General features: G+C 42.1%; 1 protein-coding gene and 2 long non-coding RNA genes across 5 annotated transcripts in view; 2 read left to right on the plus strand and 1 right to left on the minus strand.

The window, feature by feature from the left end:
- Positions 1–23,837, plus strand: LOC309373461. The gene is made up of 2 exons (XR_014170054.1): positions 1–67; positions 23,604–23,837. It is a non-coding gene; the product is annotated as an uncharacterized lncRNA (long non-coding RNA).
- The window catches only part of SLC25A21 (solute carrier family 25 member 21), a 276,895-nt gene that overhangs the window by 39,684 nt on the left and 211,609 nt on the right, over positions 1–25,602 (plus strand). The gene's annotated exons all lie outside the window — the stretch shown is intronic.
- On the minus strand, positions 16,414–20,134 carry LOC309373179. Its single transcript, XR_014169797.1, has 3 exons — positions 19,846–20,134; positions 18,505–18,574; positions 16,414–16,751 (listed from the first exon to the last, which is right to left on the minus strand). It is a non-coding gene; the product is annotated as an uncharacterized lncRNA (long non-coding RNA).

Raw genomic sequence — 25,602 nt, forward strand, 5'->3', positions numbered from 1 at the left:
GCTTCAGGTTAAGAACAGTTTCAGGTTAAGTACGGACCTCCGGAACGAATTAAGTACTTAACCCGAGGTACCACTGTATCAATATCAGATGCTGAGAACCTTTCCCGGCTCAGGGCTAATCTGTTTGCGGGTTCCATGCTAGTGGTGGTGGCTGGAGTGGCCTTCTCTAACCCTCCCTTCTTCCTTCCCATGCAGTGGGCTGCTGAGAAGGGGATGGTTCATTCTTGCCAGAGATCAGAACTAATTGCTTGCAGAAGATTACCTGCTCCCTTTCCCACTGCTCTTTCCATTTCAGTTCACCCCTCCTTGCAAGAGGTCTGAATGGTTTGCTTGCAGACAGCTTCTTTCCCTTGTTCCATTACTCCATCCATTTTAGCCACACACAAACATGTTTCTCTCTCTTGCCTTCCTTCTCTGCTTCTGGCTGCCTCTTGCATGCATTAAATAAGGCTAAGGGCCACTGCTTCTCTAGCTCTGCCCAATATCTCTCATGTTTAAAAGCGTGTATAGGACTTCTCTCCTAGAAAACTATTCTCGTCCATGTTGGTTCAGTTTTTAGATTATCTATAGGAGCAGGAACTAGAATCATGCCCTCAATCCAAAGTATGTAGGGAATAACCTGGTTCCACTTCACTGCTATATGTGTATTCTTAATCCTACTGAATTACTTGTAACAAATGAAGCAAGATTCTCTCTAGTCATTGTCCAAAATGCAATGCAATAATTGTACAAAATAGCTCTGTTTATGGAAGAGCTTTTTCGTCTGGTCTTTGGCTCATCTGTCTCATGCACTGTTTCTTGGAAAATCTGGAACAGTCGTAAGGAGCTGACCTTAGAGCTCTCTTAGCACCAAGCTAGACTAAGGTTACCAGACATCCCCATTTCCCAGGGGAAGTCCCCGGATTTACAAATCAGTCCCCATCCAAAATGAAGATGAAAAGTGTCCCCGGATTCCTTGAAAAAATCTGGTAACCCCCCCTTTTTTAACTCAAATTCTTCTTTATCAACAATTATTCAAAGTGGCTTACAAATAAAGGTTAAAAGACAATAGAAAGTAACTAATAAATGCAAAAATTCATCAGAGGAGCTGGTCTAATGATACAAGACAGGAGCTGGTAAAATGACCCAAATCCCTTCCCAGCAGGAGACACACACAAACAGCCACCCCTAATGATAAAAAATTGAGCTACAGGAAGGAATGGATCAACAGCCACCCTCAAATCCCACCTTTTCTTCAAGGCCTTTGGCTTAACCCTCTGGTTCCCATGCCCTACTTAGCCTAAAACTAAGGATCATGCAATCAAAGCAACCACATATTGCTTCCTTGTTGACCAGTAGAGGCCACTCAATCAAGATGAATGGGGCAGTGCCACACCAACCTCAATTTTTAGCCTGGGGTTCAATGAGCACAGTGTCTGGGCTTGGCAGAACCTCTTGAGGCGGGGGCATTCTGCACCGTGGTGCAGCTGCAAAAAAGGCTCTGCTCTTAACAGAGGTCTGCTGAGCTTTGTTTGGCAGTGGTACATAAGAGTGGGGCCTTAGATGTTGAAGAGTGTGAGTAGGGCACATAACAGAAGGTGCTGGTCCTTAAGATGCTCAGCTCCCAGGCCAGTTAAGGCCAGCGCCTGTGATTTGAACCCCTTTCATTTCATCACAGCAAATCTGGTAACCTTAAACTAGACCTGAAGTTTGTGTCTTTGCATTTAACTTGCAGATTAAAAAAAAATTAAAAATCTCAACAGCATTCCTTGTTGCTTATGGACTTCTGAAGGATCACTGTAGAAAATGTTGGACCAAGGGGACACTTGATCCGATCTAGGGGGGTTGTTCTTGTGATGCAGGGTGTCTGTTTTACAAGTCTATGTATTTGCTTTCACTCTTTTCAGCGGTTACGACGACAGAAAGTGATTGCAAAGACACTAAAAGTCTCTATTGCTCTGTTCCTTGTCCTTCAGAAATGAAACTCTGTAGGACTAGACTTCTCACTGCATGTAGGGGTGTGGAGTACATAGCTGAAGACTTGGTTCAAAAAGCAGGGCTAAATTAATGGCACATATGCACATTAGTTTAAAAAGGGAAATAAAAATATAGGGATTTCAAAACTGCCTTTCTACAGAAAATAGTTTCCATTCTGTTTCTAATATGTTTGGCTAAAATGTCATCTATGCTCAGTCATATGCAACATCTTATTTAAAACTTTAAAAAGAAAGATTTTCTTGTGGTTACATTCACAAGTGGAAAATGGGAGACCATGTGTGTCTGTGTATAACATGTGAAGATAGCTGAATAGGGTAGTAGACAAAAGAAAGAGCGAGAGAGAAAAAAGAAGAAAAAACCCCATCCATTTGAAATCCGGAGACCTTTACAATGCTACAAGTAAGTAAAAGCAGATGTGGTAAAGTTTAGAAAATCAAGACATTATTTTCCTGTTTCCATTGAATTTTTCTAAACACATTATAAATAAGCTTTGAAGTAATACAAAATACCCTGTTTGTTTTGCTGATAGCATCTTTTTGTAAAAAACTTTATCAATGCTTGTTTAAGTTATAGACTAAATGATACCTTAGTCCGCGGTTAAACAATTAACTTTATCCCTTAACAAATACAATGCTAAAAGGCTGGCAAGGTCTGAGATGCTAACTTGCAAAAGCCTATCAGACTAGTTTTGAATTTTTGTTGAAAAGCAAGACTATTCTGCATCCTTTAATATGCAAAAAATATGTACTCGGTTTTATAGTTGTCTCAAAAAAGCAAATAGTAAAACACCTTTTGCATTTTTAAATTTTGTCTCCCCTGCTGCCCCCCTCCCCATCTGTCATTGTCATCTCTGGTAGCAGGATACCTCCACTTGATCAAAACCAAGGAGACTTTCCTTCCATGGAAAGTGAAGTCAGAATCCAAACCCATATTTCTGGAACTCTCACAACAATTTATGTTTGAAATTGTCTCAGGTTGTCTGATTGGTATATTTCCTGTGAATAGGTATATTTCCTATGAAGCAGTAACTGTTAAATAACAAACTACCACCTGGTTGTTTGAATTTACCGTATTTTTCGCTCTATAAGACGCACCAGACCACAAGGCGCACCTAGTTTTTGGAGGAGGAAAACAAGAAAAAAATATTCTGAATCTCAGAAGCCAGAACAGCAAGAGGGATCTCTGCACAGTGAAAGCAGCAATCTCTCTTGCTGTTATGGCTTCTGGGATAGCTGCGCAGCCTGCATTCGCTCCATAAGACGCACACACATTTCCCCTTACTTTTTAGGAAGGAAACAGTGAGTCTTATAGAGCAAAAAATACGGTATTTGGTGAGATTTTTGAAATAGCAGTCAATTATTTGGTTATGGGGTGTTAGGGGAGGGGTAGTACCTCTGGTGGGGGACACGTCATGCTCCTTCTTGGGTAGTTTGTCCACCTTTGGTCCCCACCCTACAAGCAGCTCTCACCTGTGGCTCCTAGAAGCTGTCAGTACAATGGTACTTCAGGTTAAGTACTTAATTCGTTCCAGAGGTCCGTACTTAACCTGAAACTGTTCTTAACCTGAAGCACCACTTTAGCTAATGGGGCCTCCTGCTGCCGCCGCGCCGCTGGAGCACAATTTCTATTCTCATCCTGAAGCAAAGTTCTTAACCTGAAGCACTATTTCTGGGTTAGCGGAGTTTGTAACCTGAAGCATATGTAACCCGAGGTACCACTGTATGTAACATCGGCCACACCCCAGGAAACAGCATTGATTGGCTGACTAAACCAGGTGAAGGTAGCTGATGGGTCTCAAACCCTCAGTGAGTTAGGAACTTGCCCTGCATTCAAAGACAGGCTCTGGCAGATTGAGTGGATAGGACCAATAGTGGGTTCAAGGGTCAAGAACGTACTGTAGAGGGAAGTGAGGGGCAGATGGGGCTTATCAGCTTGGGAAGGTCGCCTATCTAGGAGAAGGCAAACAACCTCCACTGCCTTATGTCTATACTCATTCATGAGAAAGGCTTCAGGAGTAAACCCTGAGGAAAAGTCTGTATCCGCTGTGGGACATCTTTGGGAGAAGGGCTAAGGAGGAAGCCCTACATAAATCGGGAGTAGACGGTTGGGCGGTGTCTTGTAGGCCTCTGTTTGGCAATCCCCACAGCCAATCTGGTGCCAAATGTATTGTTCTGTTTTTCTTTGGACCACATCAGTGAGGGTTTCGTCATCTGAGAATCCCAGCACCTCCATGCACACTGCTCAGGCTTGCACCCCGGAGAGGTCACTTTGGTGCTGCTAATGTAGCAAAAACAATGTGGGAAACAGCAGTTACAAGTTAACTGGTCTCTGCAGCTGCAACAGTTTGACCTCGCCCCTGGAAGTGCACTCCATTGCCTCTTTAGACAGATGGATACCAACAATTTGAAAAATATATAAAGTAAATTAACTGAAGTTAACAACAGTTGATAAGTTCTTCTTCGAAGTTTTAGTTGGCTTTTGGGTAGCTTTTTTTGGGAGAGTTTCAGTTTTTCATGGATACAGCCCAGTAACAGATTCTGTGGTGGGGCAGAGGCGCCTGCCTGACCACTTTGCAGGTGAGTTAATGCTGCTTACTGTGAGGGGGAGGGGGGAAAGTTGTGCAGAGGGAGGTGTACTAATGCATTGGCAGGGGTGCCGCATTGGACTGGCCAGTTCATTTGCACCATGCCAATCTCGCCACTGCCTCGCCCCTTCCCAGTAAGGAGCACCATCTCACCTGCAAGGAGGTCAGGCAAGCATCTCTGCCCCACCACAGTATCCACTACTGGTGCAATCTGTCCAGATCAGCCCAGTGACCTTGTACAGTGGTACCTCTGGTTAAGAACTTAATTCGTTCTGGAGGTCCGTTCTTAATCTGAAACTGTTCTTAACCTGAGGTACCACTTTAGCTAATGGGGCCTCCCGCCGCCTCCACACAATTTCTGTTCTCACCCTGAAGCAAAGTTCTTAACCCGAGGTACTATTTCTGGGTTAGCGGAGTCTGTAACCTGAAGCGTCTGTAACTTGAAGCGTCTGTAACCCGAGGTACCACTGTAGTTAAATTGGTTACATTTAATCTCTACTGCAAGAAAAGAGTCAAGTGATCATGCCTTGTAATGCAGTTGCATATATGTCAGAAAGGGAGGCCATAATCTTTCTGATTGTTCCTGTTTCTGTCGCGTAAAGGTAAAGGGACCCCTGACCATTAGGTCCAGTCGTGACCGACTCTGGGGTTGTGGCGCTCATCTCGCTTTATTGCCCGAGGGAGCCAACATACAGCTTCCGGGTCATGTGACCAGCATGACTAAGCTGCTTCTGGCGAACCAGAGCAGCGCACGGAAACACTGTTTACCTTTCCGCCGGAGCGGTCCCTATTTATCTACTTGCACTTTGACATGCTTTCAAATTGCTAGTTTGGCAGGAGCAGGGACTAAGCAATGGGAGCTCACCCCGTCACGGGGATTTGAAACACCGACTTTCTGATCGGCAAGCCCTAGGCTCTGTGGTTTAACCCACAGCGCCACCCGTGTCCCTGTTTCTGTCTCATAGGAGATTTTAAAACAGACAAAATGTAGACTGCGTCACCTCTCCAGTTTTGATGTGGCAGAAACTATTTGGGGAGTCCAGAGCCAGATGAAGTGACTTAGGCGACAGTGCATCAGTTTTACTTTCCCACCCCCACCCTGATACTAGGCAGATATCACCTGGCCTCTTTTAATCTCAGTTGCTGCTGAAGTCTCTGTTGTTGTGTCAGGAATGTCAAACCTGGGGCCCTCCAGATCTGGTTGGTCTCCAACTCCCATCAGCCCCAGCAAGCTCAGCAAGTAATTAGGGATGGTGGAAGCTGGGAGTCCAACAAAGCCAGGAGGGCCATAGGTTTCCCACCCCGTCGTCATATGGCACACATTGGATTAATGCAGCACTGCTCCTAAAGAGAAGCACAAACAATACCCACATTTGGAGGTCCCCGGGTTTGACACCCCTGACACAACGCTTTAAAACATGCATAAAAATGAATATACCATGAAAATGATATGAATTATTTCCCCAATATTCAAATAAAAACCCATTTTCCATTTATCTGGGTAGGGCATTGTATGGTTTAAGAAACAATGTTTAAAGAAACAACTGAAACACGAAGGGCATGAAGTTTGTCTTGTCTTGCACCTTTCTAAGAGAAATGGCCACTTCTGAATTCATATGCAAAGCTATTCTAGAACCCCTGTGAAACATCACTGAAGCGAAAATGATTACATTCACTCTGAGACACGTTTTTGCTTAGCATCCAGAATGTCAAAGCCTTATTATACTTCTATTTCTGCCATGTTTTGTTACAATATCATAAAGGCTAAGCATAGCTTTCTTTTCAGTTTGCGAGTACATCGTGATGTTTGGTATGCATTTTTGTACATGTATGATTCACATTGGGTAGTATTCAGCTTCCACCCATTGAAATGAATGAATATGACTATGTTATTTAATTTCAGTGGGTCTGCTCTGCATAAAATTTAGTTGAAAAGCATCCCTACTATAAAAGCATACCACATAAAAGAATATGGTACCTGGGTGAGTCCCAAGAAACTGTTGACTCTCCAGATGTTGCTGGAGTCCAACTCCCATCATCCCATAATAATAACATACTGGAACCATAATTGGCCAAACTACATATCATACAGCCTTCTCCAACCTGATGCCCTCCAGATGGTGCCCTCCATAGCTGGCTGGGATGGATGGGAGTTTAGTCCAACAACACCTGAAGGGCACCAGGTGGAGGAACGATGCATTATCTACCCTCCATCTACTTTTTTAAAGGGAAGCAGCCACTGGAGCTACAGTCAGCAGTGGAGAAAGGGAAAGTGGGTGCTTAACCCTATCCCTTCCAGCCATTGTCTATGTAGAATATGCCTCCTCCAGTTGTTTCTCCCTGGCAGGGCAGAATATGCCATTCTCCATTCTCCATTACAATGAGAAATGGTGCTTGTGCAGGGCAATTTTTTAAGAAGGGGATTTAAGCACCCCTTCCTGTACTCCCATGAATCAGCTGCCACCTCCAGCGCCTGCTTTTCATTCAAACAAACCAGCAGAAAGCTACACTGAACTCCATTGCAGAACTTTGGGCCTCAATACACAAACAAGTGTCCCTTTAACTTACAGGTCCACTAATTAAAACGGGCTCCTTTTGATCAATCATTTAAAGCTTTCGTTTGATTGATGTCCTAATTAAATGAATTAAAAGATTGCTGACCTGCTTCTGGCTGCTTTTCTTTGGGTGGCATGAAACTGGCTCTTGCTTGTTTCATGTTGAACCTTTTAGCTGTAGCCCTGCTCCCAAAGGGCCATTGTTTCTCAGGCAAGCGACTCGAGAACCTGAAAATTAGGCTGCCACTGTGGAAGAGTATCCCTTAAGGAAAATTTAAGCGTGGCTGGTGAAATGCAGTGATCTCTTGCTAAGAATATCGCCAATGTCTAGACGTTTTGTGATATGCTTTTCATTAGTAAAAAAACCTGGGCCTCATCAAACGATAAGCTAAATTAACAGAAAACATAAGTAACTTGCCCACCCGTTCCTTTTTCTTTCACTACCACTAGCAATGGGAATATATTGCATGTCTCCAAATAAATCGTAAATTGTTCATTTCCAGAATTCTCATTTAGGCCCTATTACTACCAAGGGACACATTATTTAGTTTTAGTCTTTATTCCCTTGTTTCAAATGTGTAAGTAATTTTCATTAGTACTGTTTTATTATTATTTTTTTAGAAATATACTGCTTAATATAATAAAAATTTAGAAGCAACTGACATAAAAACAGTAATACCCCCCCACAAAATTCAACAAATTTTCCTAAAAACTAGATGAAAACAGAACACAAGTGTATATTGCCTCTCCTCACATGAACCGACTTGGAAGCTGTGATCACAATCCGAGGCCCTTCTTTGTGTGCCTTCTTTGCAAGAGGGCCGGAGGGTGGCAACACAAGAAGGGGCCTTTTATGCATGGGCTCCTCACTTGTGGAATGCTCTCCCCATGGGGGCTCGCATGGCGCCTTCGTTACATATCTTCAGGACCAGACAAAAACATTCCTCTTCTCCCAGGCCTTTGGCTAATTAATTTCGTGCATGCACACGAAAGCTCATACCAAGAACTATCTTAGTTGGTCTTTAAGGTGCTACTGGAAGGAATTTTTTTGTTTTGACTATGGCAGACCAACACGGCTACCTATCTGTAACTGAATCTATGGTCTTTTAAGGGACGCGGGTGGTGCTGTGAACTAAACCACAGAACCTAGGGCTTGCTGACCAGAAGGTCGGCGGTTTGAATCCCCGCGACAGGGTGAGGTCCCGTTACTCGGTCCCAGCTTCTGCCCACCTAGCAGTTCGAAAGCACGTCAAAGTGCAAGTAGATAAATAGGTACTGCTCCGGCAGGAAGGTAAATGGCATTTCTGTGCACTGCTCTGGTTCGCCAGAAGCGGCTTAGTCATGCTGGCCACATGACCTGGAAGCTGTACGCCGGCTCCCTCAGCCAGTAAAGCGAGATGAGCGCCACAACCCCAGAGTCGTCCATGACTGGACCTAATGGTCAGGGGTCCCTTTACATTTAACTATGGTCTTTTAAACGGGGGCGGGGATTGCTTTTGTTTGTTACAATGCTATACATTTTGTGGTTTTATATTGTAAGCAGCCCTTTGATCCTTAGATGAAGGGTGGCATAGAAATTTAATATTCTGAACTATCAGCACTCGGGTAGCATTCTCACTAGCTGTTCTGACCATATTTCTCACCCCAGAACTGCTGTCCTCCTTCCCTCCCATTCATAGCAGATGGCCAATCATAAGGGGAGCATGAAGCAAGTGGCTAAATGGAGGAGAATGTGCAGCTGCACCAGAAAATGTGTTTTATGGATTGTTTGTGTATTGCTACTGAGGAGACCTGCTAAATGCATTATTTTGATTATGAAAAAATGAAAGTGGCAGTAAACATTGCAGTGCTTTGGGAAGGCAGCCTGACATCTGCTCTGTGAAGAGCTGGCTGGGGAGTATGGTGCAATAATATCAGCTTTACAGTCTACAGTGCTTTTGGCGCAACACATCTTATTTGACAGTGCAAATTAAGTGTGTCGTATAATATTCAATAGCCGCCATTATTTCTCAGATCCAGTTGCTGGCCAAAAATATTTCATGGTAAATTGCAAAGAATATATGCTGATAAATTAGCGCAATAGCATTTAGAAGGGGAATGGAAATGAACTCTCAAAGAATAGCCAGCACTGCTCACATTTTAATGCGGTCACACCCAAAATGTGTTAGCACCCCCTCCTGCGTTGCCTCCAGCTGTTATGTAAGTCCTTTCCCAGATGTGTGCATTCCCTCTGATGTCACTGGAGATATTTGGACCAGAAACTAGTAAACAAAAGTGAGTCCAAACTTAACTTCAGAAGCACAAGGAAACATATGGGAAACTTGCTTAATTGTTGTGATTGCAATGACAGATGCTACGCAAAGTACGATTTATTGAAAATGAGAAATTGGCATAGGTAATGTATTCACATGTAACATTTGCATGTCAAACTTGTTCCTTCCCATTCTATATTTCACCCCTTTTCTGCTACAAGTGAACATACAAGGCTGCACTATAATGAGTCAAGCTTTTGGTCAATTGAAGTTTAGTAGTGTCTACTCTGGCTGGCAGAAGTTAGAATCATAGAATCACAGTTGGATGGGACCCAAGGATCATCTAGTCCATAGGTAGCCAAATTAAGGCCCAGTGGCTGGATCCAGCCCAATTGCCTTCTAAATCCGGCCTGCGGATGGTCTGGGAATCAGCGTGTTTTTACATGAGTAGAATGTGTCCTTTTATTTAAAATGCATCTCTGGGTTATTTGTAGGGCATAGGAATTTGTTCATTTTTTTCGTCCAAAATATAGTCCAGCCCCCCACAAGGTCTGAGGGACAGTGGACCCGCCCCCTGCTGAAAAAGTTTGCTGACCCCTGATCTAGTTCAATGCCCTGCAATGAAGGAATATGCAACTGTTTCATATGGGGATCAGACCCACAACCTGTTAGAATTCCTGCTCCATGATTGCAGTCATGGGATTGTTGTCTATCACATGACGGGATATGTTTTGACTTCACAGAGTGGGAAGTGACGGAAACAGGATGTCTTTGAAGTGGGACTATTGTCCTTTTCCTTTTTGCTGTCTAATGCAAGAGAGAGAGGGAGCCATGTTGCAGTGCTCCATGTGTGTTTATATGTAAATAAAGTAGATTAGCCAAAATGCTGAGTTGCTGAGGCCTGTTATGCATGATGCGCAAACTCTAAGTGTGCCGGTGTCATTTGGCATCGGTCTCTGTGATGTTCTGGCTGAAGAAAGCTTTTGAAGCTCCTGAATGATTGACCAGGAGGGAAACAACATGCCAGTTGGGCATGTGTCTCTACCAGGGTCGTACTCGAGTGTAGGCTGAGCTCCTGACACAACCTTGGTGTTATCAGCACCACACTCTAATCAACTTGAGCTATCCAGGCTCCCATCTCAGGGTCTTTTTGCTTCTGCTGAAGATTCTGCAGCTGGAGATTATGGGTATTGAGCTTAAACCTGCTGTTGGTAAAGCTACAATCCTTCTCCAAGGAATGAGACCAGAAACCTATAGTTATGGGCCAAGAAATGTTATCTGGACTGTAAAATATTTGCCCATGAGCTTACAGAAGCCTAGTGCAACTTGTAAATTCATTTTGAACAGTCAGTGCCCCACATCCCAGGCTATTACACATTGCTTTTGAAAGAGCTCTGTGTTTCAAATTGATATCCATGCATCGTGGGGTGGGGGACTCTCTTTGGGGAATAAAACTCATAAGAACATAAAAAGGTCAAAAGGCCACCTAGTCCAGTATTCTGTTCTCAGGTGGCCAACCAGATGCCTATGGGAGCTGCAACTAGGACCCCCAACATACGGCCACCAACAGTGGGGGTACAACAGCCATCATGCCTAGTAGTCACTAACTTAGTCAGAACTCTGTCAGTGGATGCTGATCTAACTTTTGCCAGTGGCTTAGAGAGAAGGGCAGACATCTACTTTGAATACAGTGGTACCTCAGGTTACATACGCTTTAAGTTACATACGCTTCAGGTTACAGACTCCGCTAACCCAGAAATAGTGCTTCAGGTTAAGAACTTTGCTTCAGGATGAGAACAGAAATCGTGCTCCAGCGGCGTGGTGGCAGCAGGAGGCCCCATGAGCTAAAGTGGTGCTTCAGGTTAAGAACAGTTTCAGGTTAAGAACAGACCTCCGGAACGAATTAAGTACTTAACCAGAGGTACCACTGTATAAGAAGAGGGCATCTCAGAGTGCATTTCAGTCCAGGAATGAAAGCTCAGTCTTTTCACACAAAAATCAGTTCCTGCTTTCTCCCCAGGATTTCTTTTCTTCTTCTTCAGGAAAATGTTTTTGCTGTCATTAAACAATTGGATGGCAGGAATCTTTCCACCCACCTACCCCGTGTGCAACGCTCTGGAATAACACATTGATGACAGTTAATTTCACCAATGAGACAAATAACTTGGTTTTTGACAGAAGCCGAAATGCAGCAGAATGCAAACAGCGCTGCATGCAACAAATGCAGGATGTAATGGAAATCAATTCCTTTTTACATCCCTAACCTTGACATACTGATTAGTAGGCAGTTCTGAAAATGGGATGTTTCCTATCTAACAGGACTTAGTTGGCTCATATTAGATACCAGCATTCAAGCATATTTCAAGCCAAGTCATATGTAGGACTGAATGATGGACTGTGAGACTTCTGTTGCCTCTTCATACTGTTGCCTCTGTCTTGGATTGGAGGATTGGCGGACTTCCAGTGGCTGCTAGAAGGATGCATTTATGTTTGCAGAATGCAAGCTTCATTTACTTCTGTGTGTATATCTTCTTGTAGAGAATTTGAGAATATGATCTCTAATAGCCAGTCCCTTGTGGGTTTTGGGAGTCTAACTCATGATTTGGATGCCTGATGCTAGTAGTACTGTGCTAATTGTGTAGTTTGTAAATCCTACAATAGAACAAAACTGCTTTTTAGTGGCATAAATCTAAATTTTGAACCAAAATAGGACTTTTGTTCCAGTGGGATTATAGTTTAAAATGTCTTCAATTATATTTTAGTTTATTTTGATTCCAGTAGTATTGGGCATGGTAGGATATATATATCCAGAAGAGATCGCTAAACATCAGGAAGAACTTTCGGACAGTAAGAGATGTTCCACCACAGAACAGACTCCCTCGGGAGGTTGGAGATTCTTCTTTGGAGGTTTTAAAACAGATGTTGGATGACCATCTGTCATGGATACTTTAGCTGAGATTCCTGCTTTGCAGCGGTTGGACTAGATGACCCTTGGTCCCTACCAACTTGTAAGATTCTATAATTCAATCTAGCTGCAAGAACATATGGCTGCATTTGCTTAGAAGCACTGGCTTTCACTGTGGAGGGCTCAACTCTATATTCCTTTCTTCACAGGAACATAGCTACAGGGGTAGAGTAAATGCATCATACAGTGGTTGTTGCTGCTGCTGCTGCTGCTGTTTTAGTGTAGCAGCACCTACTCACTGGAACTCCCTGCACCTTCACTGTATTCTTTTCGGCACCTGCTAAAAACATACTTGCTTAGACAAACCTATCCAGCTATTTAGAATGTTGATTAGAATATTTGAGTGAGATTGTATGGGAAAAATACGGAATAACAGATACAATCTTCCTTAAAATGTATATAGAAAGTGCAGTGTAAGTGATGGAATCCATCAATGAAATTTTATTACTTTCATACCGAGATATTTGTAGAATAAATTTGGAAGAAATTCTTCCAACTTTTCTTCTTTTCTTCTCTTTATTTTTTCTTCTTTTTTCTTTTCCTCTTTCCCCCCATTTGTTCCTTTTTCATATATATGTGCTTATTTGAAATATATATGTATGTATTTGTAATATTTTGCTTATATTTTGTAACAATTATGTTAAATAAACAATAAAATTATTAATAAAAAAGAACGTTGATATGTGTTTTAATGTGTTTAATTTATTGTTGATTTTAACATTTTGAATTATTGCTGTTATTGATAAAAACTTATTATGGTTTGATATTTTTGTAAACCATTTTGAATTTTTTTAAAATAATCAAGCTGTATAAATTTTTAATAATAATAATAATAATAATAATAATAATAATAATAATAATAATAATAATAATGTGAGAATTAATGTACTCAGGGGTTCTTTGCTTGAATCAGGGTGAACTGGTGGGCCTCCAGATATTGTTGGATTCCAACTCCCATCAGCCCCAGCCAGCATGGCCAGTGGTCAGGAATGATTGAAACTGACATCTAGCAACATCTAGGGGGCCACCATTTTCATACCCCGGCTTAAATGATGTGTTACTGTAGTTCAATGTATACAATATTTATTCTCTGATGAAGAACATTCTCACTGGTTTGCTTATCAGAGATTATATTGATATACAGTGGTACTTCAGGTTGCATACGCTTCAGGTTACATACGCTTCAGGTTACAGACTCCGCTAACCCAGAAATAGTGCTTCAGGTTAAGAACTTTGCTTCAGGATAAGAACAGAAATCATGCTCCGGTGGCGTGGCAGCAGCAAGAGGCCCCATTAGCTAAAGTGGTGCTTCAGGTTAAGAACAGTTTCAGGTTAAGAACGGACCTCCAGGACGAATTAAGTACTTAACCCGAGGTACCACTGTATGTCTGACCATTTGCTTCAACCACTGCCATACTTTTTGCGGATTCATGTGCTATCAAGCAGATCTTAATAGTAGGTACTGTGGCTAATAGTTGGTCCCCAACCTTCTGCAGCAGAATAGGGGAAGGGTGTTGGATACAGCAGTGGGGAGAAGAAGATGGAGAAGCCCTGTTGGAACTGACTCACTGTTGCTTAGAGTAGTTGTTAGGATAAAAGCAAGACTCCATGCAGAATTTAGCTCCTTGGACAAAAGCTGGGATATAAGATTAATAAGTAATAAATAATGTGAGGCTGGTCCTTCTTAGTTTCGTTTTACAGATATAGACTCAAGGCTAAGAGAGAGCCATTTGATCAAAGTTGCCCAGAAAGTCTTTGGCTGGACAGTGTTTTGAGGTCAGGTCCAGATAATTTGGAAGGCATCAAAATTAAAAAAGATGTCCATGTTGTTTTGTGCAATAATAAGTGAACAGCCAGAAAACTATTTTTAATATTTGCTTATGTGCTCCCTTAGCTGTGTTGATTTAGTAAAGCAAGAAGATATCCGGAATGCAGAAGGAGCAAGAGTCAAGTTCCGCCTACCTCATTTTTTGCTTTTATATGCATTTAAGAATTGCTACAGCTTTACAGAGTCATATTTGAATTAATAGCTTATCTTGTCCTATTTCTTGTTTTCCATGCACAAGGGGAAAATGTGAAAGTTTTTGAAACAAAGCTTTTAAAAACAACATCTAAGCTGTTCTTGGAACTCAGGAGAGGCATCTAGCTAGTTATTTAAGTTGTGTTTTTAACCTGCCATGTGTCAGGACAGACAAGGAAATTTCACATTCTACATTCGGCTTGCTCACTTTTTAAAAAACAAAACAACTCATCAACAAGTACAAGGTATCAAATTCACATGTCTGTTTTTCCAGGGCACATCAGGGTTACCCAGAGAATATTACAAAAAGAAAAACAAGCAAGGAGAAGATTGTTTTGAAAAGCAGTTCCTTAGTACCAAAGCTGCTGTGAACATTTTTTTCAACACGCCTTCTTGCTGATGTGGGTTGCGGGAATGCAGACTTAGTAAAGTCTTCCTGTAATACTTCAAAGTCCGCAGCCAAAGTTAATCTAATTTAACTTTACTGTAGTTTATTGACCAACTCTACAGCCCTTGTCAGCAGCCCCCCAATTCACTACATTAACTGTAGTATAATTATTTTCCAAGACAGGAATATGACAAATGCTATTTGCTCTCATCTCCGTTTTGCTAATGATGTGAAAATAGGATGTTCTGAAGGCTTTCTACACTCCTTCAATCTGGGCACCGCCAATGAAGTCTAGTCACCAGGGTGTGTTGCATGTAATTTACTATGCAGACTTTGCCAATTCATGTACAGTGGTACCTCGGGTTACATACGCTTCAGGTTACATACTCTTCAGGTTACACACTCCGCTAACCCAGAAATAGTGCTTCAGGTTAAGAACTTTGCTTCAGGATAAGAACAGAAATTGGGGTCCGGTGTAGTGGGGGCAGCAGGAGGCCCCATTAGCTAAAGTGGTGCTTTAGGTTAAGAACAGTTTCAGGTTAAGAACGGACCTCTGGAATGAATTAAGTACTTAACCCGAGGTACCACTGTACAATGTTTGTTACTTGACCACAGTATCCCCTTTGTAGGACTGACCCAATGACAGATCCTGCTAATATGAGTTCCACTGATACTGCCACTGTCATGGGAATAAGAGACAGGAGTGGTAGTCATTCATTCAAATATAGTAATAATGATCTCAGCTCTCTAAGGCCTGCCCTTAAATAGCCAAATATCTGCACAACGCAGATGTAAGAGGGAGATATCGGAAGGATGACACCATGGGGCTGTCCCAATGTGCCATTATTCCAACACAAGCTCTGGATCGGGTTTTTGTAGGTGTACAGGGAGTGTGTGATCTGAAGGTGGGGGGCTTTACTCCCCAGCCATATTTTAATGCTTTCAGGCCCAGTATACCTGAAGGAGCATCTTCACCCCCATCATTCTGCCCGGACACTGAGATCCAGAGCTGAGGGACTTCTGGTGGTTCCCTCACTGCAAGAAGTGAGGTTACAGGAAACAGGCAGAGGGCCTTCTCGGTAGTGGCACCTGCCCTGTGGAACGCCCTCCCATCAGATGTCAAAGAAATTAACAACTATTTGATGTTTAGAAGACATCTGAAGGCAGCCCTGTTTAGGGAAGTTTTTAATGACTGATGTTTTAATGTATTTTTAATCTTGTGTTGGAAGCTGCCCAGAGTGGCTGGGGAAACCCAGCCAGATGAGCGGGGTATAAATATTATTATTATTATTATTATTATTATTATTATTATTATTATTATGATGTCTGTTCCTTCTCTACTTTGCTTAACATGCTAATGTTCTCATTGGCAGAACAAACTTACCTGGGAACAATACTGGTGCAAGTTTTACTGGGGAGATGGGAGTATAAGCCATAAAATTCTCAGTTTTTCTTTTTCAAATGTACCATTTGGCCAGCCGAAAGGAGTGCAGAAGAGCCAAAGATTTTTTATTTTTTTAAAACTTCCCCCTAACATCTGTGTATAGCCGTGTATTTTTACTCCAAGCACAATAAAACAATCCTACTTGCTGGTGGTATATGACATAATGACCCAAATATGTTTTTAAAAAATCATTTATTGCTGTACATAAACAGCTAAGTTAGCACTAGGGATGATAAAATAACAGTGGTAATTCTTCCTTAAGCTGAGAACCATTGGTGGCCCATTAGGATTCCAGATGTGGCAGTGTGTGCTTTCCCATTTGTTTTCCAATGTCTAGTGCTCGGACCTTTGGTATCTTGGCTGTGGTTGTCAGGCATGTTGGCTTTTCAGCTTGAGGTCTTCCTGGAGAAACACACTGACCTAGCTAATAGCTATAAAGCAGCTTATTGTCTTGGGCCTAGTTTGTTAGGAATAGCTGGAGAGAGGGCAGCCTTCTGTCAAAGGTCAAACACCAGCTTGGCCACATTTTCTGCATAGTAAATAGGTCTGTAAATTGATGGTGGTAACTGGGCAGGAGAAAAAGGAAAAGTCGGGTACCAACAGCTCTTTCAAATCACTAATGCCCTGGTCCCTCATTGTGTTTACTCAGAATTTAGTCTCACTGAGATTTACTCGCTAGTAAATGTGCTTAGGACTGAGCCATAGTCCCTAAGTGTCCTTAGCAATCTCTTCTAAGTACTTAATAAGGAAATGTAGTGTTTCAGCTTTAGCAGCAATAGCAATAGAACCAGCCACAATAAGAAAAACAGTGGATGTTTTGCAGTCCAGAATAGAAAATCAGTTTTATCTTAGCCCTTTTAGAATATAGACATGACATATTTCAGACACAAATTCTATATAAAATTAGGGTTAGGTTTATGCAGATTTTTTTTTTAAGTAGCATGACAGTACAGTTCATGAGATAAATATAACAAATGCAGTTCTGGATAATTTGGAAATTTTTGTTCATTTGGGAGCCATTCCTCATTTGAATATTCCCAGTGAAGCCATTGGACCCACTCATATAAACTCTCACCAGAGGGATGAACGAATTCCCTCACAATATTTCAGCGGAACATAGTCATTAGTGCCATTCAGGAATGACTACGGCATCAGAAAGCTAAACAGTTATTTAACAAAATCTCCTCCTTGGTGAGCTGGGTGATCCCCCAAAACACATTTTAAATCAGCTGGGTGGGTCAAACTTTCGATTCATATGCAAGTTGTTAGTGCAGAATTTGAAGGAGACCTCTATAGCTGAATACCATGGAACTTATTTTTGCAGTTGTAAATTTTCTTGTGGATGACAGCCTCTGATGTATCCTTGTGGTCTATCAAAAGATAGATAGCAACCTTTGATGCAACATATAGTTGGTTGATTGAAGGAGAATGATGCAGATAAGACGATGTTCAAACATTGGATAGGTGAGGGGACATGCACATATTGATTTTCAAGTCTGCAGGTAGGCTACATGGATACAGGTGTATATGTGTGGTGTCCTCTCTGTGTAATCTAAAATTCTGCATTTCTAAGGCTCACATCATGCAGGGAGAATTCTATATATCATTATCATCATTTATTTATTTATTTATGTGGAGTCTGTTGAAAGTCACTTGGGAGAGCTTTCTAGAGTAAGGCTCCACCACCGAAAAGGCCCTGTTTCCCACACTCTCCCCAGATGATGGTACTGAGAGCAAAGCATCTAACGTTGTTGCTAGGTCCCAGGCAAGCCTACAGGCAGGTGGACCCTTAGGTCACACGATCCTGTTTCAGGTGTTAAAGGCTAGAACAATAAATAAATAACACATTTCTATCCCGCTCTTCTAGCAGCCATGCCACCACCATGAGAAGCCAATCAAGCTGACATAATACTGGAGTTATATGCTTAGACCTGCAAATATGTCCTGACCTGCAAGTACCAGAGGAAAGTCTGGCAGCTGCAGTTTGGACCAACTGAAGCTTCCAGACCGTCTTCAAAGGCAGCCCCATGTAGAGTACATTACAGTAATCCTGTCTGAAGGTAACTGAAGCATGGATGATTGAAGCCAAGTCTGCCTTCTCCTGGACAGACCATAGCTGGCATATCAGCTGAAGTTTACAAAAAGCACTTCAAGCAACTGCCATCCCCTGAGCATCCAGGGAAATTAGTAGCTCAAAGAGTACCTTCAAATTATGTACCTGTTCTTTCAAGGGGACTGCAACACAATCCAGAGAACAGGTTGAAGCGACACATCCAGGTTGCTAGTGAGTTTTAAAAAATTAAATTAAATTAACAGTACCTCTGTCTTGACTGGATTAAGTTTAGTTTTGTTAATCTCTGTCCATGTCTGACTCCAGATGTACCATTGCCTCCCAGAGAAAGGATGATGGGAATGAGAGCCAGTGCTTCCCCCTGGGGGTACTCTAGGGTACTCAAGGGAATGCAGTACAAGCACCCTTCCCCCCCCCCAAAAAAATGTTAAAAGTGTGGCACCACAGCCTGCTTCAAAACTGTGAGAGCCACATGTGAGTAGAAAAATACCCATCAGGAACAATTCAGATTCATATTTTTTTGGGGGGGGCAGTTCAACAATGGGTTCCCCACCCCCTTCAGCAAGTATTACCAGCTGTGGTCACCAACAGTCCGAACTGATCAGGAAATGATCTGCCCATGATGACAGAAAGATCCATAGGTTATCATTTGGATCTGAGCAAATCACATCAAGTGCATTCCTAGCTAAGTTTGTCGGGCCTGTTACTGTTTGAGTTAGGCCTATGGTTGCTATGGAGGCCATGAAGACTTGGAACTGCTTCCCATATGGGGACCTCAAATCTTCCAAGACTATAAATCATGGGCTCTTCAACACTACCTTTGAGACCACCTCTGTTGGCTCAGGAAGGGAGACTGTCAGGCTGTGAGTGGGGGTACGCTAGCAGAATACCTGCACTATCTTGAGAATCCAGCACACCTAGCAGACTGTTGGGCAGGGCACCTGGTGAGACAGGAGAGAAATATTTATTGGCTGGGACAAATTTATTAGAGTTTATGGTAGCAAGATCATGATGCTGCTTTTATGACTTTGTAATGTTCCAAATTAGGGACGCGGGTGGCGCTGTGGGTTAAAGCCTCAGCGCCTAGGGCTTGCCGATCGAAAGGTCGGTGGTTCGAATCCCCGCAGCGGGGTGCGCTCCCGTTGCTCGGTCCCAGCGCCTGCCAACCTAGCAGTTCGAAAGCACCCTCAGGTGCAAGTAGATAAATAGGGACCGCTTACCAGCGGGAAGGTAAACGGCGTTTCCGTGTGCAGCTCTGACTCTAGCGATGTCACGCTGGCCACGTGACCCGGAAGTGTCTTTGGACAGCGCTGGCCCCTGGCCTCTTGAGTGAGATGGGCGCACAACCCCAGAGTCTGGCAAGACTGGCCCCTACGGGCAGGGGTACCTTTACCTTTACCTTTTAATGTTCCAAAGCACAATGATAGAGTCCTTTTGGAAGATGGCACCCTAGAAAAACAAATCTAATCTACATCTTGAAATCAGGGATACAGTTCGGAGTTCTACGTTATCTGTAAATCACTATACTTGCAAGACGTATATTCTGAGCTATCTAGAAGCTCAGATTTACCAGAGTTTATCTTAAGTACCTGTGAAGTAGCTGAGATCTTATAAACTTCATCTGTTCCACACACCCTTATGACCTACCGGTCATATATTATGGTCCATCAGAGACTCAGAAGCCACATGTTTTTGCTGTCTGCCTGGGATTGCAAAAAGGGGAAAGTTGTTAAGAACCTGGCAGGCCACAATGGCTAGTGGGCTGCCTTTGGCTTGGTTGCAGGCCTTGTTTTGATCAAGCAGCTCAGGTTCTGTAATGTCTACTGAGGTGTAAATCTGAGCTTGCTTAGAACAGAGCATTCCATGTTGCAGGCTGGATTTTCATTTCTTTAAAGCACCATCGTACCACTTTATGTGTATTAGTAATAGACTAAGCCAAAATGCCTCCAAAACATCTCTGTCTCAGCACAGAGTTATCTGCCAACTGGTTTCCAAGATGACAGGATATATTTCTATAAACTAATGCATTGGCCAAGAGTAGTGTTTTTTAAAAACATAGCAAGATGGTTATGCAAAACAATATAAAATGTGTGCTGGAGGGAAACCTTGCCAGCTGTTTCCCAACACAGAATTCACCATATAGGCTTTAAAACTTCCTACCAGTACTGTATCTGATTTACACTTTGTCATGAACAGCAAGACAGTTTAGAATGGGACTCCAGCCCTTGGAGGCTTGGATAAATTGCAATGGGAGAAACATTTACATTTGCCATTTTTGTTATCCATTTACCCCAGCCAATTTGACCTGTGACATAAGCTGCAAAGGGTCACAAATAAAATTTCACAAAGCTGCAACTGTCTCTGTGATTTATGCCATAAGCTGAGGTTTTATAGACCACAGCAGGTTCCATTGTGAAGAAAGATGAGTCTCTGCCCACCACCTTACAGGGTGAAGAATATAGACTGAAATATGCTTGCAGCTCAATTTTCCAATAACAATGAACATCAAGGCCAGGATATTTAGTATTCAGTGGGCACACAATCCAGTAAAAGTTGTGACTGCATCACCATCACCACCACCACTTTATTTGCATGCTGCCTTTCCACACACAAAACAATGCTCCAAATATCTTACAACAATGTAAACAATGCATTAAAAAACCAACAATTGCAGTAATCATTTCATCATAATTGTTGTTTAGTCGTGTCCGACTCTTCATGACCCCATGGACCAGAGCACGCCACGCATTCCTGTCTTCCACTGCCTTCCGCAGTTTGGTCAAACTCATGCTCTTTTCCAGGGAGTCTTCTCTTCTCATGAGGTGGCCAAAGTATTGGAGCCTCAGCTTCACAATCTGTCCTTCCAGTGAGCACTCAGGGCTGATTTCCTTCAGAATGGATAGGTTTGATCTTCTTGCAGTCCATGGGACTCTCAAGAGTCTCCTCCAGCATCATCATTCAAAAGCATCAATTCTTCGGCAATCAGCCTTCTTTATGGTCCAGCTCTCACTTCCATACATCACTACTGGGAAAACCATAGCTTTTACTATACGGACCTTTGTTGGCAAGGTGATGTCTCTGCTTTTTAAGATGTTGTCTAGGATTGTCATTGCTTTTCTCCCAAGAAGCAGGCGTCTTTTAATTTCATGACCATCTGCAGTGATCATGGAGCCCAAGAAAGTAAAATCTCTCACTGCCTCCATTTCTTCCCCTTCTGTTTGCCAGGAGGTGATGGGCCCAGTGGCCATGATCTTCGTTTTTTTGATGTTGAGCTTCAGGCCATATTTTGCGCTCTCCTCTTTCACCCTCATTAAAAGGTTCTTTAATTCCTCCTCACTTTCTGCCATCAAGGTTGTGCCATCTGCATATCTGAGGTTGTTGATATTTCTTCCGTCAATCTTAATTCCAGCAGTAGGTGAGGTCAAAACTCCTGATCTTGCCTTTTATTGTCACATATCTGCTGGCCCCACCTCTTCCCTCTGCATGTTAGGCAGAAGACTCCACTTGCTTTAAGTTGTGTGTTGCACCCATTCCCACCTTCTGTATCTGGATCCCATTCCAGCCTATATGTGCAAAAAAGTGAGAATAGGCCCCCTATTGCATGACAGCAGTGGAATTTGTTAGTTGCAACAAAGTCCAGTTCCACCGCTGTGACTAACATGGGTTGTGCCCAACTTGTGAAGTGGCTGTAAACATTTCTCAAAGACACCGAAGGATGGTAAGATACGAACCTATTAAAGAGCTACCTATATTGCCAGCTAGGGACATGGGTGGTGCTGTGGGTTAAACCACAGAGCCTAGGACTTGCTGATCAGAAGGTTGGCGGTTCGAATCCCTGCGACGGGGTGAGCTCCTGCTGCTCAGTCCCTGCTCCTGCCAACCTAGCAGTTCAAAAGCACGTCAAAAAGTGCAAGTAGATAAATAGGTACCGCTCCGGCGGGAAGGTAAATGGCATTTCCGTGTGCTGCTCTGGTTCACCAGAAGCAGCTTAGTCATGTTGGCTACATGACCCAGAAGCTGTACGTCTGCTCCCTCAGCCAATAAAGCGAGATGAGCGCCGCAACCCCAGAGTCAGTCACAACTGGACCTAATGGTCAGGGGTCCCTTTACCTTTATCTTGCCAGCTGTTCCTCCCCATAGTTATGCCAATGAATATCAGAAGCATGACCGAAGCACATCTTACCTGGTAGAGCCATGCCATTGACACGAGGAAACTTGGCTCTCAGCAGAGACAGGGCTAGAAGAATAGAAAGGGTCTTAGAACACCATTTCCTTTCCTTAGCTGCACCAGGCTTTCTGGGGATGGTTGGCTGGGAGCTCTAATCCATGACAATTGATAGTGAGAGCATCATTTTGCCCTTTCCCCTTGATGTACTTAAATAGCTTGGATCTGGGAATCATTCCCACATTGAGAATCATGCAGAGAGGGTTTCAGATTAAGTTTCCATTTCAAAACAGTAGAATGTAGCCCTGTATATATTTAACAGTAAGATTATGATTCATTTCAAGAGAATTTGAGTACGAGTTAATGTCTGATCCTTTTAATAACCTACAGCGCACTGGAATCTTTCCCCCCCTTTATTTCCATTAAACACTTAATTGAATTATTGGAATCTAAAACATACATGCTAATTCACCACACAGCTTTAGGATGCAGGCATATTTTAAAAGGGTTGAGCGGAATAAAAATGGTTGGTGTTTTGTCTGAGAACAGACTTTTGAATTTTTCAAAGCAGAAAGAATGGGCAATACTCAAAAGGGAGCAAGATGGTGTGTTTCGTACAAAATAAAAAGGCATTCCCTGAGCCATTTCATTACAGTATTATTTATTATTTATCCAAGGTTGGTTTCAGCAAACTTGTTTGATTCCCCAAGCTATGAATAAGGTTGTCCCCACTTCAAATTACCTATGTGACTTTAGGCATGCTACTGTCTCTTTCAGTCTCTATCCCATCAGCTGAATACAGGTGTAATTATACTAACCTAGTCTACAAGATTGTTATAAGGATTGCAACAATATATGTTTACTCAGATGTAAGCCCCACTGAGTTCAGCCTTAAGCCCAATCCTGTAGTTGGATGACGGTGAAGGTGATGACATCGCACAAATCCTACCATTTGAAAACCCTGACTCTGAAGATGTTTTATTCTGTTATTACCCTGTACACTGCTTCGATGTTTTCATGCCATGAAGGGGTCTATACATTTGCTTGAAGACAACAGCAGCAACAATAATAGAACTTGAGAAGGATATCGGAAGTTGTTTAAGGAATATTTGAAAAAATATGTTAATTTTTAAATCTTAGAATAGATTTGGAAGTGGATATAGGCTGTAGGGCTAGAAGCAGAAGATAGTGTATTTTAAAATAGTATTATTTGTAAGAGATAAAATGTGAAGATTTTTATGGTTAAAGTAAGTGTGATAAAAAAATGGTTAGAAATTATGATATATGTAAACTGCTAAAGATGAGGTAAAATGAAAATCAGATAGGGGGGACTTGGGGAAGCCCACCTAACAATGTTTAGAAAAAATAAGGATAAGACAAGAATTTGTTTGTATTGTTTGTTTTTCTGTTTGTGTTGTTTGTGTTATAAAATGAATAAAAAAAAATTTTGGGGAAAAAACAATAATCGAACTTGGGGCTGTCCAATGAAGTTGAATATCAGAAGATTCAGGACAAGACACAAGAAAGTGCTTCTTCAGCATTATGGGATGTAGTGATGGTCCCCAACTCGCATCACTTTAAAAGAAGATTAGATAAATCCATGGAGGGTAAAGTTATCAGTGGGTACTAGCCTGGATAGATGTCTTCTATCTCCACTGTCAGTGCCAGTATGCTTCTGATGACTAGTTGCTGGGAATCACAAATGAGGAGAGCACTGTTGCAACCCCTTGCTTGTGGGCTTCCCATCTGGCATCTGATTGGCCACTGTGAGAAAGGGATGCTGGGGGAGATGGGTCTTTGGTCTGATCCAGCAGGTCCCTTCTTATGCACTTAGTTACTTTAGCCATGTTGAAAAAGAATTCCTCAGTCCAGCAATGCTTAGTAAGCTAAGAACGATTCAAGACCTGTAGCTGAGAGCCAAAATTGAAACTGGGAGCCAAAATTTAATTTTAAAATTTCCAGAACTGAAATGCTTATAAACAAACTTAGAATGCAGACTCTTCCCTTACTGTTTATATTATTAATTGGCTCAGATACTTAAAAAAAGGGGGGGTTTCCATATGCATTTCATTACCGCATGGCATCTAAAAGCCAATGACATACTTACAGGTGTTAATATTTTTATTTATTAGACAAGCTTCGATATTGATTGTGAAAGATCAGAAATTTAGTAGAGGGACTCATTTTACAGAAATGCTATGTAGGCATGTTTACAAAAGACTGGCTTGCCAACTTTGAATACCTTAATAGCTTCAAATCTTTGGTCCCTGTTTGCATGCTGAACTTTAAAAAATGTGATTTACTCCAGGAACAAGTGCTGTTTTTTCTGCAGAATTAATGTTGAAAGTAGGTATTCAATCACTACTTTGCAAAGTCCAGCTAGTGTATCCTTTAATAAGTGATTGTCCATATGCAATGCATAATGCCCATATGTAATGCATAATGCAGAAAGAAAGAAAGAAAAAAGAAAGAAAGAATACAACTGGAATGGCTTAGCATTTTAGACTTAAAATATCATTTCCTTAGAAGAGATATTCTACCTTAGTATGACATAAGTAAGTGTTGTGTAATTGTGTCTTGAAAGGCAAAATAAATAGGCATTTAGAAAAGCCTATAGGTATATCCATAGATGATTACATATCTAGATATTTTTATATGCATACAGTGGAATTTCTGATGCTACAGTAAATTAAGAAGTTGGATGCTTTTCATATGCTATCCTATTTCAGTAACACAGAACAACCTTGAACCACACTAGAGCAATAATTACCTAACCTAAATCAGAGACAAGCCCAGCCAAACAGCTGTTTTCAGTTTGTTAGGAGATCCATTTGATTTACTCTCTTGGTCAGCTTTCATTACTGTATAAGACAAAACTTCAGTTTAGTTTTTAACCCTGAATTCCCAGTCTTGTTTGCATGCTGCTACAAAATTGCATGCTTGAACTGTCAGAGCCATTCAGCATGCTAGAGAGCTACTGTTGTGTTTTGTATGGACTCTGGTTTTTAGGAGGGAGACATTTGAGTTCCCAATTGTATGGGCAAAACAAAGCCCCAGATCCACACAGTATTCCCAAAGCAATCTGAAAGTTAACTTTCAGACACTCCTGTTTACTGACATGCCAAACCAACCTATAGGACTGGGATGTCCTCAAGAGATTATTTCACAAGAGGGTACTGAA

The sequence above is a fragment of the Podarcis melisellensis genome (genome assembly GCF_964234715.1).
Source record: "Podarcis melisellensis genome assembly, chromosome: 1".
Taxonomy (NCBI): domain Eukaryota; kingdom Metazoa; phylum Chordata; class Lepidosauria; order Squamata; family Lacertidae; genus Podarcis; species Podarcis melisellensis.